Here is an 11,894-nt window from a genome sequence, read left to right as displayed (position 1 = left end):
TTCTGGATAATGGGCTTGTAACTTAATGACTTGCCTCATTATCTTGGCAAATGCATGGTTTCGTGTGGACAGAAGACACATGTGTGACCATCGTGTAGATGCATCAATTAGAACCATGAAGTACCGGAAAGGTCCAGATTGGATGGGACCACAAATGTCTCCTTGAATACGTTCAAGAAACTGAAGTGGTTCAGCTTGTATTTTGAGGTGAGAGGGTCTCAAAATTAGCTTTCCCGTGGCACAAGATGTGCACACAAAGTCTGAAGATTGAGGAAATTTTGACTCAAGCAAATTATGACCAATGGAATTGCTAGTAATTTTTCTCATCATCCCGATCCCGGGATGGCCTAGGCGATCATGCCAGGTTTGAAATGCGTCAACATTTTGAAAAATTACTTTGTATGCAACATGTTCTATGGGTTTGATGTACGTATAGTACAAACCTGACGATAGAGAAGGAATTTTTTCATGTACCTGCTTGCCATATCCGTGATCTTTGGTGAAGAGTAGATACTCCTCTTTGTTGTCTTCATGAGTTTCAATGTGAAAGCCATTTTTACGGATATCTCGATAACTGATCAGGGTACGTGATGAGTCGGGATACAACAAAGCATCCTCAATTGTCACTTGTGTACCACCTGGGAGGGTAAATATGGCACGTCCAGTGCCAACGATTATCGTATCGCGTCCAACGATAGTTAGAATATCTCCATTCATCTTTTTCAGAGTTTGAAAATATTTCATCTCCCTCAGTATGAAGTTTGTGGTTGCACTATCCACGAGGCATAATTCCTCTTCCATCAGATTGTCACCGTAGAGAACGTTGGCGAGGCCTTCGTGTGCTCTCGGCAAAGCGTGCGTGATAACTTGTTTGAATGAAAAGATCAATTTGTATTGATTGATAGAAATAGTACAGCTTATATATGTTTGGAAGAGACGCATCGCACAAGACGCGATGATTGGAACCGATGCAACGGTTAGAGGAGAGGGGAAAAGAGATGTGTCGGTTGCTACAAGACGCCTGCGTGCCGCAGGACAAGGGGAGATTTCCCTCTAATTAATATGCGCTAACTAATCACAACAAAATGGTCGGATGTGTTGCAACTTACGTACGTGTCGTAAATCATTCAAACCTGGCATTAATGCCTACCATGGTCATGCCCACCTGTTTGCAAAAGTTGAAGTCATTTTAAGAATGTCAAAAAATGGACTGGTTCAATGGAGGTGTCCGGGTACGCCAAAAGGGTCCATCTGAGAACACGTTATTTCTCAACATCCTTGACACGACCAATTTTTTTCATAGCCTTGTATGAAAATTCAAGGCACCACGCCAAGTTTCTTAGGTTTTCGACAAGTTTTGGATTTTTCAGAGTCTTCTCGGTCAAAAAAGATAAATAAATGGTTGGACGTGTCAAAACTTGCGTACAGTATCGAAAATCATTCAAACCTAACATGGATGCCTACCTTGGACATAGCCACATGCTTGAAAATTGGGATCATTTCAAGAATGTCCAAAAATCAGGTTTTTTTCTTTGTAATAACCGAATTCAAATCAGGTTTGGTATTAAACCGTATAACTGAAAGAAAAAACTGAAATCCAAGCATCCAGTACGAGGCTCCCTCATGCGTGTCACCCAACACCAAAGGCTTAATCATGCGCGCGTGTCCAACCATGCAGGATACGAAGGACCCAGTGCATGCTTTGTTCACCACTAGTTGTTGGGGCGCCACCTGGTGGCGCCTCTTGAGGCGGGATTGTGCGCACTAATCTGGTTGTCGTATTTGTTAACGTGTCTGTATGACAAGAGGTTTAGTTTGGTGAGAAGACATGCAACACAAATGATACAACAACAAAATCTCATTGCACGCAGTGCACATGCATAAAATATACCAGGCTTAGAAGCTGACATGAGCATCTTGGTGCTGGGAAAATGAATTTATTTGGCTCCATTTCTTCGAGGCACTTGTGTTATACGGCATGTAGATTTTTACATTATTTTGCATAGTGGTAATTACAAACATGATTGGTTAATTCCTCCTTATTTCCAATTTATGAACAAAATCTTAGTTCAAGTTTCAATACTCAAGTTGGGAAAAGTTCCTGGTTAGAAAATCATGTGCATGCTCTAAAGTTTTTCATGGTAAACTAAGATGAACCACCAAATCATGTGTAATGCAATAGTTCAGAAGTACAACATGGCTTCAAGGTTAGATGCGGTAAACAAAGAGATGGCAAGCAAGTTCAACAGTTTAGTTGCAAGGATCTAATTTGACAATCAGATAAGAGACCTTCTAAATAAAATTTTATTAATCTACTGGAAGATAAATTAGTGCCCCCTGGTTGAACAAGTATAGTAGTATATCACAGCAGAACCATTTAACAATTTAAGATCCAGAAGAACCAAAACGCTGACAGATGCACGACTTTGCCAAGGTGAAACATTCAACTCATCTTCTTGTTGGTAAGTAGACAATAGAGCATAAACCAAATACGTAGAAGACGAACACCCAGCAATGTCAAAGTAAAAGTTAGATATGGCGACTCTGCACTGTGTCTCCTGCAATGAAATACCAAAAAATCACCAAACATTGACGAAATTTAAGGTTGTCATACTAGAAGGGTGTTCATCATTAGCAATAAAGAGAACATAATAAATAGTATTACCAGAATTGGTACACACATAGAATGGCCTACCAGCTGAGGTCCTATTTCCCACACCTAATCCTAAAAATACAATTGCTTGGTGAAGTTTTGGAAATTATTCGGCAAGACCTTATATGTACTGAACAAAAAAACATGAGGGTGCATAATGAAAGAAAGTTTTAAGTTCATTTGATCATGAAACTCCAAAGGGACTTTTGGATACTCATAATATTATTCTGTTTTCCAAAAAACATGAATAGTGCATAACAAAAAATGTTTTATAAGTTAATTTGATCATGGAAACTCCAAAGGAACTTCTGGATGATCATAACATTATTCTGTTTCCATAAACAAGAAGTACTGCTTTTCTGCGGGTTCACAAAACTAACTAAACAATAGGACACCAAACCGACTATTAGAGAATACTGAAATAGCTAGGTGCCTTTACAACAATCTCCCTTAGATTTCCTGATTTTGCGAAGAAGGATCTCTAAATCCTCTTCCTATAGCCTGCTTAAGAAGTCCGGAGTCAATCATTTTACGGATGTACCAAGTCGAAAAAAATGCGGATTAAATGATGAAGTGTCTTTTTAAAGGTTTGTGATGCAGCAAAATTGGATTGGGCATTGAGCAGCTGCATCATGTAGTAGCTATTGGTTCGTGCGTGCTTCGTCTACCTTTATAAAGTGAATGGGAACTACATAGGGCTTATAGGACCGATTTTTAATTCAACTACCTAGCCTCCAATATTTCTTAGTGAAAATCAGTAGAAACTAAGTATAGTGAGCAGTAATAAGTTTGGTTAAAAATGCAATTGATAACAGGTTTACTTTAGCATAGTAATGGAATTTCCTTGGTGAAATGGGCTAGTGTGTTCAGATGCAAACAATTTGTAATTGGCAGCAAAAGCAAGCTAAATGTTCAAACAGAGGATGCCAAACTTATGGATCAATGGAATAATTGCATAGAAAGTGAATAATGGCGAAGGGGAGATGGATCTTGACCCTAGATTGAACAAAGTAAATTAGCTCACCTTGCCACTTAAAGACAAACGACCAACCTGAAGGAAAAAGACGAGACTGGCGAGCAAGATTTCCGAGGGAAATTACCTATGAAAAATGCTTTGCACCTTTCACCATTGGCTCCATTAATAGTTGAATGGAAGAAAAAATAGAAATTATGTGCAGAGCATTTCTTGAATGTACACACCCTGGAGAAGAGCAATTCGCGCCGATACTCTGCTGCGTCGTCGAGCAATAGAGTGATTATGTGCAGCAGCACGATCCTTGGCAGGGTCACTCGAGTTCATGTGACTATACACATTATTGTTGCTCGTTAGATTAACAGCAGAATGACAACATGCATGCAAAGGTAATGCCATTGCTTGCTTGCATATTCTGTAAGGTCTGTACCTAGCGATGCCTTCTCAGGGGAGTTTTGTTTCTAAGTCATGACCAGCTCCTCCAAAAATTTCCTAATCGAAGAATAACAAGCATCTACTTAAGTTTTTAGTGCAATAGTCATAGCTTGAGAACAAGCATGGCAATATTAACTCACAATTTTCAGCAAGTGATTTAAAAGCACGGGAAAGTATAAGGGCATCTGACATGTGGATCATGGATGCAATCAATTATACCAAAGTCAGCTGTTTATTTGCATTTCATTCAGTTACCTCATATTGTCGATCGACTGTCGACAGGAGTATCCTCGGTAGGAGAATTGGTAGGCTTCAGAACTTTTTATTTTTGAGGTGAAAATGTCGAGTGGCGTCAAACTCTTCATGAACCAGCAATGCCAACAAAAATCACGATTTATGATAGGCAAGTAGCGCCACATTGGACACATCCTTAGAAAAAAGAAAAATAACGCATTTCAGCAACAAAAAGAAAAACTTGAACGTCTGGTGCTGGTGACATAGCAAAGACAAAATATGATCCCCAGACTTTTTATTAGATGTATCTCCGTACTTTATACTAACCCTATATCGTTCTCAGCAGACAAACTAATCTCAAAGTTTTCAGGAGTAAAACTTGAAACGAACTGAAACCAACAAATCCTAAATCTCAACACCCATGTGCTTTCCAATATTGTTTATACAGCACCATGTTCCCTTGGGGACTCAACACAATACTGAACAAACAAAGACGCTCGCCTCCTCCGCCGATGAGCTGTCTCTAGTGGAGGAGGGCGGGGGAGACCTCGTCGTCTTCCTTGCGACTGGCGGCAACAGGGATACAAGCGCAAGACGCGAAAGCCTAGGAGATGCCGCGCTCCTGCCGTTCAGATTGAACCAAGAGGGCCACGATTTGGCCCCGGCCCCCTTCTCTTCAATCCACATTTTTTGTGTCTCTGTTAGTCTCAGAAGTTATGCATTGAAATAGGAAGTTCCAAATTGGTTCTGTAGCAGTTAATATTATATTTTGCAAAAGTTAAAAACCTGAAAAAGTGTGCTAAAAAGTAAAAACCGACAGTTACCTAAGAATTTGAGGCAGTTAAACACTGAATTTGGAGCGATTAAAACCTGAAGCTATTTTCCTTTTTTCCTATGAAGGACCACAAGTTAACAACTACACTGAATACAACAAACCTGTTCTCATATCGTGTGAAAAACTACTTCATTATTCTTTATGTGTTTTCCGATGCATGTTTTGTAGTGGGAGTGGGATGTGGAGAGGGAGAGAGAGCAGGTTCCAAATGGAATGGAAGGGAAGGCATGCATAACCAGAATCTGGAATCTATTATATTACTAACAGAGTAAATATGATCTTGGGTAACTAAACTTATTAATCGAATCAAATTGATCATTGTTCCCTAGCATATGGTTTCGCATAAATCCTGATTAAGTTCTTTGCCACGTCACGGTGCTTTGAAGTGACTTGGTACTGCCAATGTGACAAAGGCACACCAAGGAAGCACATGGACAGTGAAATTTGCATACAAACACCTTTATTTATTCACCCCTCACGTTTTCCTTTCTTTTTATTATTCACCTCCAAGGTTATAATTCATTCACCTTACCAATGTTTTGTTAGTATCTGTTCGAAAAATGAGTGATAAGCATTTCTTTGCCTCTAATTTATGAACTCATATTAGTTGATCTTTGACCGAATATCTATGAAACATCCAGATGGGTTTCCCTGAATTATGAATCATTGCTCCTATGACATAAGCACGAGCACCTGACGGGCGCTAACTCATGCACACAATAAAACCAACCAAACGAACAAGAACAAGAAACCACAACCATAGATGTTCGCATCAGGAGACATACCTTAACGCGATTGTAACATCAGGCCTCAACAAAAGAAGACGACCAGGAAGAACCTATCCAGCAACGATGAACAACTGTGTGCTCACTTCACACCCACCTGCAAGAACGGGTCACATTATGTCAGAAGGAAGAGGGACAACAAGAAGGTCGCTCAGTAGAAAGAATTTCATTGCAGCGACAATCACCTCCATTGGCACCATGAAACCGAGAGCAGACAATCACCTCCATTGGCGGTGAAAGCTCGGCAGTGCCAGGTAGGTAAGCGCCCCTTTCACTTTCTTGTCTGTACTACATGATGTTAGTTCGTCAGATTCAGAGTACAACAATATGAAGCATTGGTACGTGCAAGTTCATAGTACTGTTGTGGTTTAATAAGAAGGAATGAGGTAAAACTGAAAAATACTTAGTATCTTGTATGAACTGCACGAAACACAGGATTCACTACTGATGCAAACAAAAGAAGCTCCAGCACTATAAATGCAACTAAGCTCAATACAAATAAATAGGAGTATCTATATTTGTACACGCCAGGACAAATATTTGCACCCAGAAAAACTGATACACACTGCTAACTACCACAGAAGCTGCAATTATTTTCAACTTTAGATGGTTAAAGTTTCCAAAGTCTACAGGATACTATTTATATAAGATACAACATCCTGCTTAGGTGCATTAATCACTGAAAAAACAGTACCAGGTAGTACATTCAAAGAATTGAACCTATCAAGCACCAGCAAGTTCATTACATAGCAAACAATAGGATTATGTGAATTCGTGGCTGCAGCTAAATAGGTTAGTTTGTGCTTCCAACAAATCTTTAACTATTACCCTTATGCTTATTGCCCAAGACCTATACAAGAACTAAAGCAGTAAAGTTAAGACTACAACAGTTAAATGTGCACCACATGGAAGAACAACTAATCTTTTTGACGATAAGGTTCCAAAATCTACGAGCAAGCCATTCACTGCAAAATCCGCTGCAAAGGGTTGTCGGGATTAGACCCGGGAGCTCACCTTCAAATGAACACACAGGTCCCTGTCCATGGCCTTGGTGGCTACAAGAATCAAGGGAAAATGCACACATGAGAAACCCACAGATCTGCGGAAATCATCATACGAAACGGCAAAAACAGTGGGACTGGTGATATCCTCCAACATGAATCCCTATAAATAGGATACATACTTCTTCTTGGACAAAAATGAATCAAAGACTGTCGTATATTTAGGAACCATAAAAATCTAAAAAGTATCTATGAGTTGATCACAAACACAAATAGTTTCTATACCGAAACATGTACCAGCATAACTCTAGTTCTCTAAACTGAGGTACCAACAAAGCCTATCTTCAATCTCAGGAATGCTTCAAGGTGAATCTGAAACTCCAAGGCTTACATTTGCAGTGAATCTCACATCTATATTCTTTCTACTAAGATCTCATCTACAATTAATCGTCAAGGAAAACTGCATGAAAATGTAAAAAACATTGATAAGTTTATACCGGTTAGATGATGTGCCTTGTTAGTTTGCATTCGTTAAATCCATTGCCATGGCAGTAGCTGATGCACTCAACCTGGTTATCAGGATGATCCATCACCTAAAGAAAAGTGACACCACATCAATAATTTGAAGGTGTTAAGCTACATCTGCCTAAGAGAATGTAGATTTTAATAATGTTCTTCCTGGAAAGTGTGATTGGTTTATACCTCAGAGCTAATTGTCCACAATACATTTATTTGTAACAACTAACAAAGAAAGATCAGTGTGTCATCGAACAATATATCTTTGGTTACTACTGTATTATAGAATGGCAGGTCACTGTTCGGCACTGATTCAGAAATCAAAGAATCAAAGCATATGTGTGGGTGAAAAACAATGTCCTGCAAGATGTGTGGGAATCCACAGTAATCAAATGCCTAAAGGATCTCCTCCCCGCTGGATCTAGTCCCAGCACGTCCCACAGGGGGAAAGTCGAGCACCACAGAAAAAATAGGAATAAAGCAACAGGGGAAAAAAGCCAAACCCGATAGCTGGACCTAGGTGATGACTACAAACCTGACGGTTGTGGTGGATGACGAGACCTCCTCCTCCTACTCGATTTGATGGCGGAGGACAAGGACCTCCTCCTTCTCCTACCACCGCCACCTTATCAGCCGCCCCCTGCTCATCCACAAGCACCAGAAGACCAGGCCACCCTTGCTCTCCCACGGCGGCGACCTGCCGATCCAGAAGCACGATGCGCCTCTCCCACGGTGGCGACCTGCGCCGATCCGGAACCACGACGCACATCGGCTACAACGGGCCTTACGCTCCTCTCGTGGATGCTGCTCATCGCCGTGGAGAGGAGACGGCGACGGAGACGCGGCGAGGACGGACGGGAGTTGCGATTATGACGAGGAGGCGAGTCGTCCCGTCTCCTTCCACGACGTGTTGCCGCACGAATCCGCTCTGCCTCATGCTGCTTCCGGAGCTTCCCGCCGCCAATCTGCTCCGTCCCACCTCCTGCCTTCCAATGTTTCTCGCAGATCCGCTGCCACCGCCGCTCGTGTCCTAGAGGAAGAGGAGGTGGGCAAGGAAGCAGAGAGAGGAAGAGGAGGCGGCGGGTGCGGCTGGCGACGCTAGGGAGAGGAGGAGGCGGCGTGTGGGGGAGAGGAGGAGACGAAGACGTACGCCTGCCTTCGTTGGGAAGGAGACAACAAGGGGTCGCTGCGTTTGTCTCTTGTTTTTTTTTTTGGCACAGTAAAATCGTCGATTCCAGCCCTGCGCTGATCAGGACGAGCCAGAGGCTGGTCACACCTTCATCCAACCAACCCGGCTGCCCACCAGGCGACGTGAGCTATTGGGCAGGCGCAGACGACGTGGATTGCGCGAGAGGGCGGCAATGATGCACACTTTATTGTTTTGGATGTGAGAGCTAAACCAACTAAACTATTGTGAGGTTTCGTTGTCCACTTAGTTGCAAGGCCCAAGGGCAACTATTAGTACTTCTATGGACAGACAGAGCATGCAGTGGCAAACGTCTTATTTGTTTAGTACCACATCGCGTAGGTATCCTCAGAGTAAACCCGGGCAAACGTCGTGCCGGGTCGGGTTCGGGCCGGGCTTGACAAAGCCCGAAGATAAAATCCCAAGCCCGAGCCTGGCCCGGCCCAGCCCGGCCCGAAGTACATGAACAGTGACATTTTTTTAATTAAATTAATCATTTTCGAGATATTATATTAATTCATTATACCTATATTTTGAATAAAATATGTTTTTATACATATTTTGGGCTTTTGGGCCGGGCTTCGGGTCAGAAAATGAAGCCCGAGCCCGGCCCGAATGTCGGGCTTCAGGTTCGGGCCGGCGGGCCGGGTTGTCCATGACCGGGTCTACCTCAGAGCATAAAGGTGGTCATGGATATTAGAGAACGGCACGAGGAAAGCGCTAGTAGTTGTGTCGTAGCTTGTACGTGTGCTCTAGAAAAGATTTTCATTATAAACCGAAAACCAAACGAAATCAGTTGGTTAACGAGATATCGATTTGTTGTATTGGGTTGACATTTTTGAGTTTTAGGTTTGCTAACCAAAATAAAAAACAAATGGTAAAAATGGAAATTTCAATTTTTACCACACGACCACCCTGATGGGTGATCTCATCACTCCGGTCAGGCACCTATTGGGTCGGCCCAAGGGTTCGTAGATTTCAAATAAGTTCATTGATGCTGAAAAAATATTCATGTTGAAAGTTTTCCAAAAAAGTCCACCAAAAAAGTTGAAAAATAAGCTCGAGAAATTGACAAGGATTGAAATTTTTGAGAACTAATTCATGATTTTTTTTATTTTAAAAGGTTCACACATTTGACATAACAGAAAAAAAATGGAAACAACGGAATAAACCAAAAAAGGAAAACAAACCAGAATAAAGCCCAGTTTTAAAAAACATGAAAAACGTCCTAAAACTTCACGAAGTTACATTTGTCACATAATAAGCCAGAAAGAAAGCAAGTGTTCAAGTTGTGTTCATAAAATTGTTCAGAATGATACTTCTTAAGTTAGCATGCTCCTCATATCTCCTTAAAATTATTGAAAATGTTGTTCAAAAGAATATTCTTAACATTTTGAACTAACATATATCTTTATTATTTTGGAATGTTCATGCTTTTTAAAAATGTTGCTCAAAATTTTTGAAATATGTCATGCTTCTAAAACAATAAAAATTTCGAAAACTGTTGGATTTTAAAACATTATTTGATTTGTAAAAATTTATTCAGATTTTCCAACAAATGTTTGAATTTTTTTTGAAAAGGTACCTGAATTCTTCATTAGTGTTAGTTCTTAAATATGCACGCTCGTCGTTTTGCACAAACATTAGTCAGCTTAACTCGTATGCCACTCACAGTTGTTGCAAAAGATTTGTGGTTAGATTCCTAGCCGGTTCATTTCTTTTGTGACTTTTTGCATGAACAGGCGCGCTCCCTGCTGTTAGTTTTTAAGATTTCACGGTCATTAGTTAACACAGTCATCAGCCAGGTCAACTGGTGAGCCACTCACGCTTGCAGCAAGAGGTCTGCGGCTCGAATCCTGGTAGCTACTAGTAGAATGCACGTGCGTTGCTACGGGCTATAATGCGCCTCCATCTCTGATGGCCTTTGGGCCATGGAGGTGCGGAGGACTTCAGCCTCCACCCATGAGAGGGACCCCGTTCTTGTTCTCATTAGATTCAACGTCTCGGTTGGGGCTACGTGGCGGCGGCGATGTGTCTCAGACTCTCAGTAGGAACAATATCTCTCACATTGTATCCCCATCTTGAAGGTGTGTCTCCGTCGGATCTCATGGGATTCGGTCGGTGCTGGCAGTCGGTGGATCTGTTTGGATCATGTCTTTGTTCGTCTTCATTTGGGTGTTTACAGGTTTGATCCATTTGATCTATGACTTTCTTCAACATGACCTGGTTGTAAAAAAAATACGTATGATGTTTTTTGTACTGCCATAATTTGAAGATGAATAGATTGGAAGTTCCTCAATAAAAATTGGAAGATTATCTCGACCACAAAATTAAGGTGGTAAAATTAAGTCGGCTCGAAATTTTACAATTTAGGATGTTATTCTATGTTCAAGTCAATTTACACCTACAATCACATGTTACAAAGCTAGCTTACATGTGCTCAGTCCACCTAGATTGGAAAAGATGCACAAATTGCATGGAGGGGAATTAGAAACACTTATACTGCTCCCCGCGGATCACAACACTCAATGTCAGTTCACGTCTTGCCCCCGCAAGAAGCTCTCGGTAGCTACACAGATGAGCGAAGTGGGCACACACACACCTCCATTGTTGGCACCTATTCCTTCGTCTCTCTCCACTTGTCACCCAAACCAGCCTGCAGCCTACGATGGTGAGCTGGACACCATTTTTACCAGATCGAAATGTCAATTTCATAGTACAGGCAGATGTGGCATGCAAGAGGAGAGCATGTACTATTCAACATGAAATAGTAGATGTAAAAATAGATTCACAAGTATACATAACTCATGAAGCATGCACATTTGTTTTGACTTCTGATCGTTCTGATTTTATTGTTATCCTTGCATATTAGATTTGTTGGGTCAGAAATAGAGGATACAAGTCAGTAAACATTGTACCTCTGCCAAATATAGGTAAGAAGAGTTGCATATTCCCTGCAAAAAGAAGAAGAGTTACAAATTAGGAAGCAAAGAAAAGGCCATCTAAAGAGATGAATAAGAAGCAAGAAACTATCTTTAATAAATGAAGAACAAGCAGGTTCACATATGATTAGAGCACCGACGGCTGGTGTCAATAGTAAACAAGTTGGGATTTTGTGTGCTGGACCTTGATCTAAAGCTCTGCTCTCCTGCCACCAAGCATGTAACAATATCCAAGTACAAAGGCTTTGATATGATGAGTTGCAGATCATCATTCTCAAAGAAAAATCTGGTCGCTTTATTCCAACTCTATAAGATTAAAATCTATTATAAAAAC

General features: G+C 41.2%; 1 long non-coding RNA gene across 7 annotated transcripts; it reads right to left on the bottom strand.

The window, feature by feature from the left end:
* Positions 1 to 2,281: 2,281 nt before the first annotated feature.
* Positions 2,282 to 8,647, bottom strand: LOC125507834. Of its 7 annotated transcripts, none has more exons than XR_007283055.1 (9): positions 7,968 to 8,647; positions 7,414 to 7,509; positions 6,930 to 6,970; positions 6,101 to 6,198; positions 5,916 to 6,012; positions 4,317 to 4,490; positions 4,057 to 4,118; positions 2,666 to 3,957; positions 2,282 to 2,558 (listed from the first exon to the last, which is right to left on the bottom strand). It is a non-coding gene; the product is annotated as an uncharacterized LOC125507834 (long non-coding RNA). The 7 variants fall into 7 exon arrangements; XR_007283060.1 differs by having other exon boundaries at positions 3,678 to 3,957; positions 7,968 to 8,645; XR_007283056.1 differs by having other exon boundaries at positions 2,282 to 2,725; positions 3,754 to 3,957; positions 7,968 to 8,644.
* Between the last annotated feature and the right edge of the window lie 3,247 nt (positions 8,648 to 11,894).

The sequence above is a fragment of the Triticum urartu genome, chromosome 5 (genome assembly GCF_003073215.2).
Source record: "Triticum urartu cultivar G1812 chromosome 5, Tu2.1, whole genome shotgun sequence".
NCBI lineage: Eukaryota > Viridiplantae > Streptophyta > Magnoliopsida > Poales > Poaceae > Triticum > Triticum urartu.
This window is presented reverse-complemented; position numbering and strand designations above follow the sequence as displayed.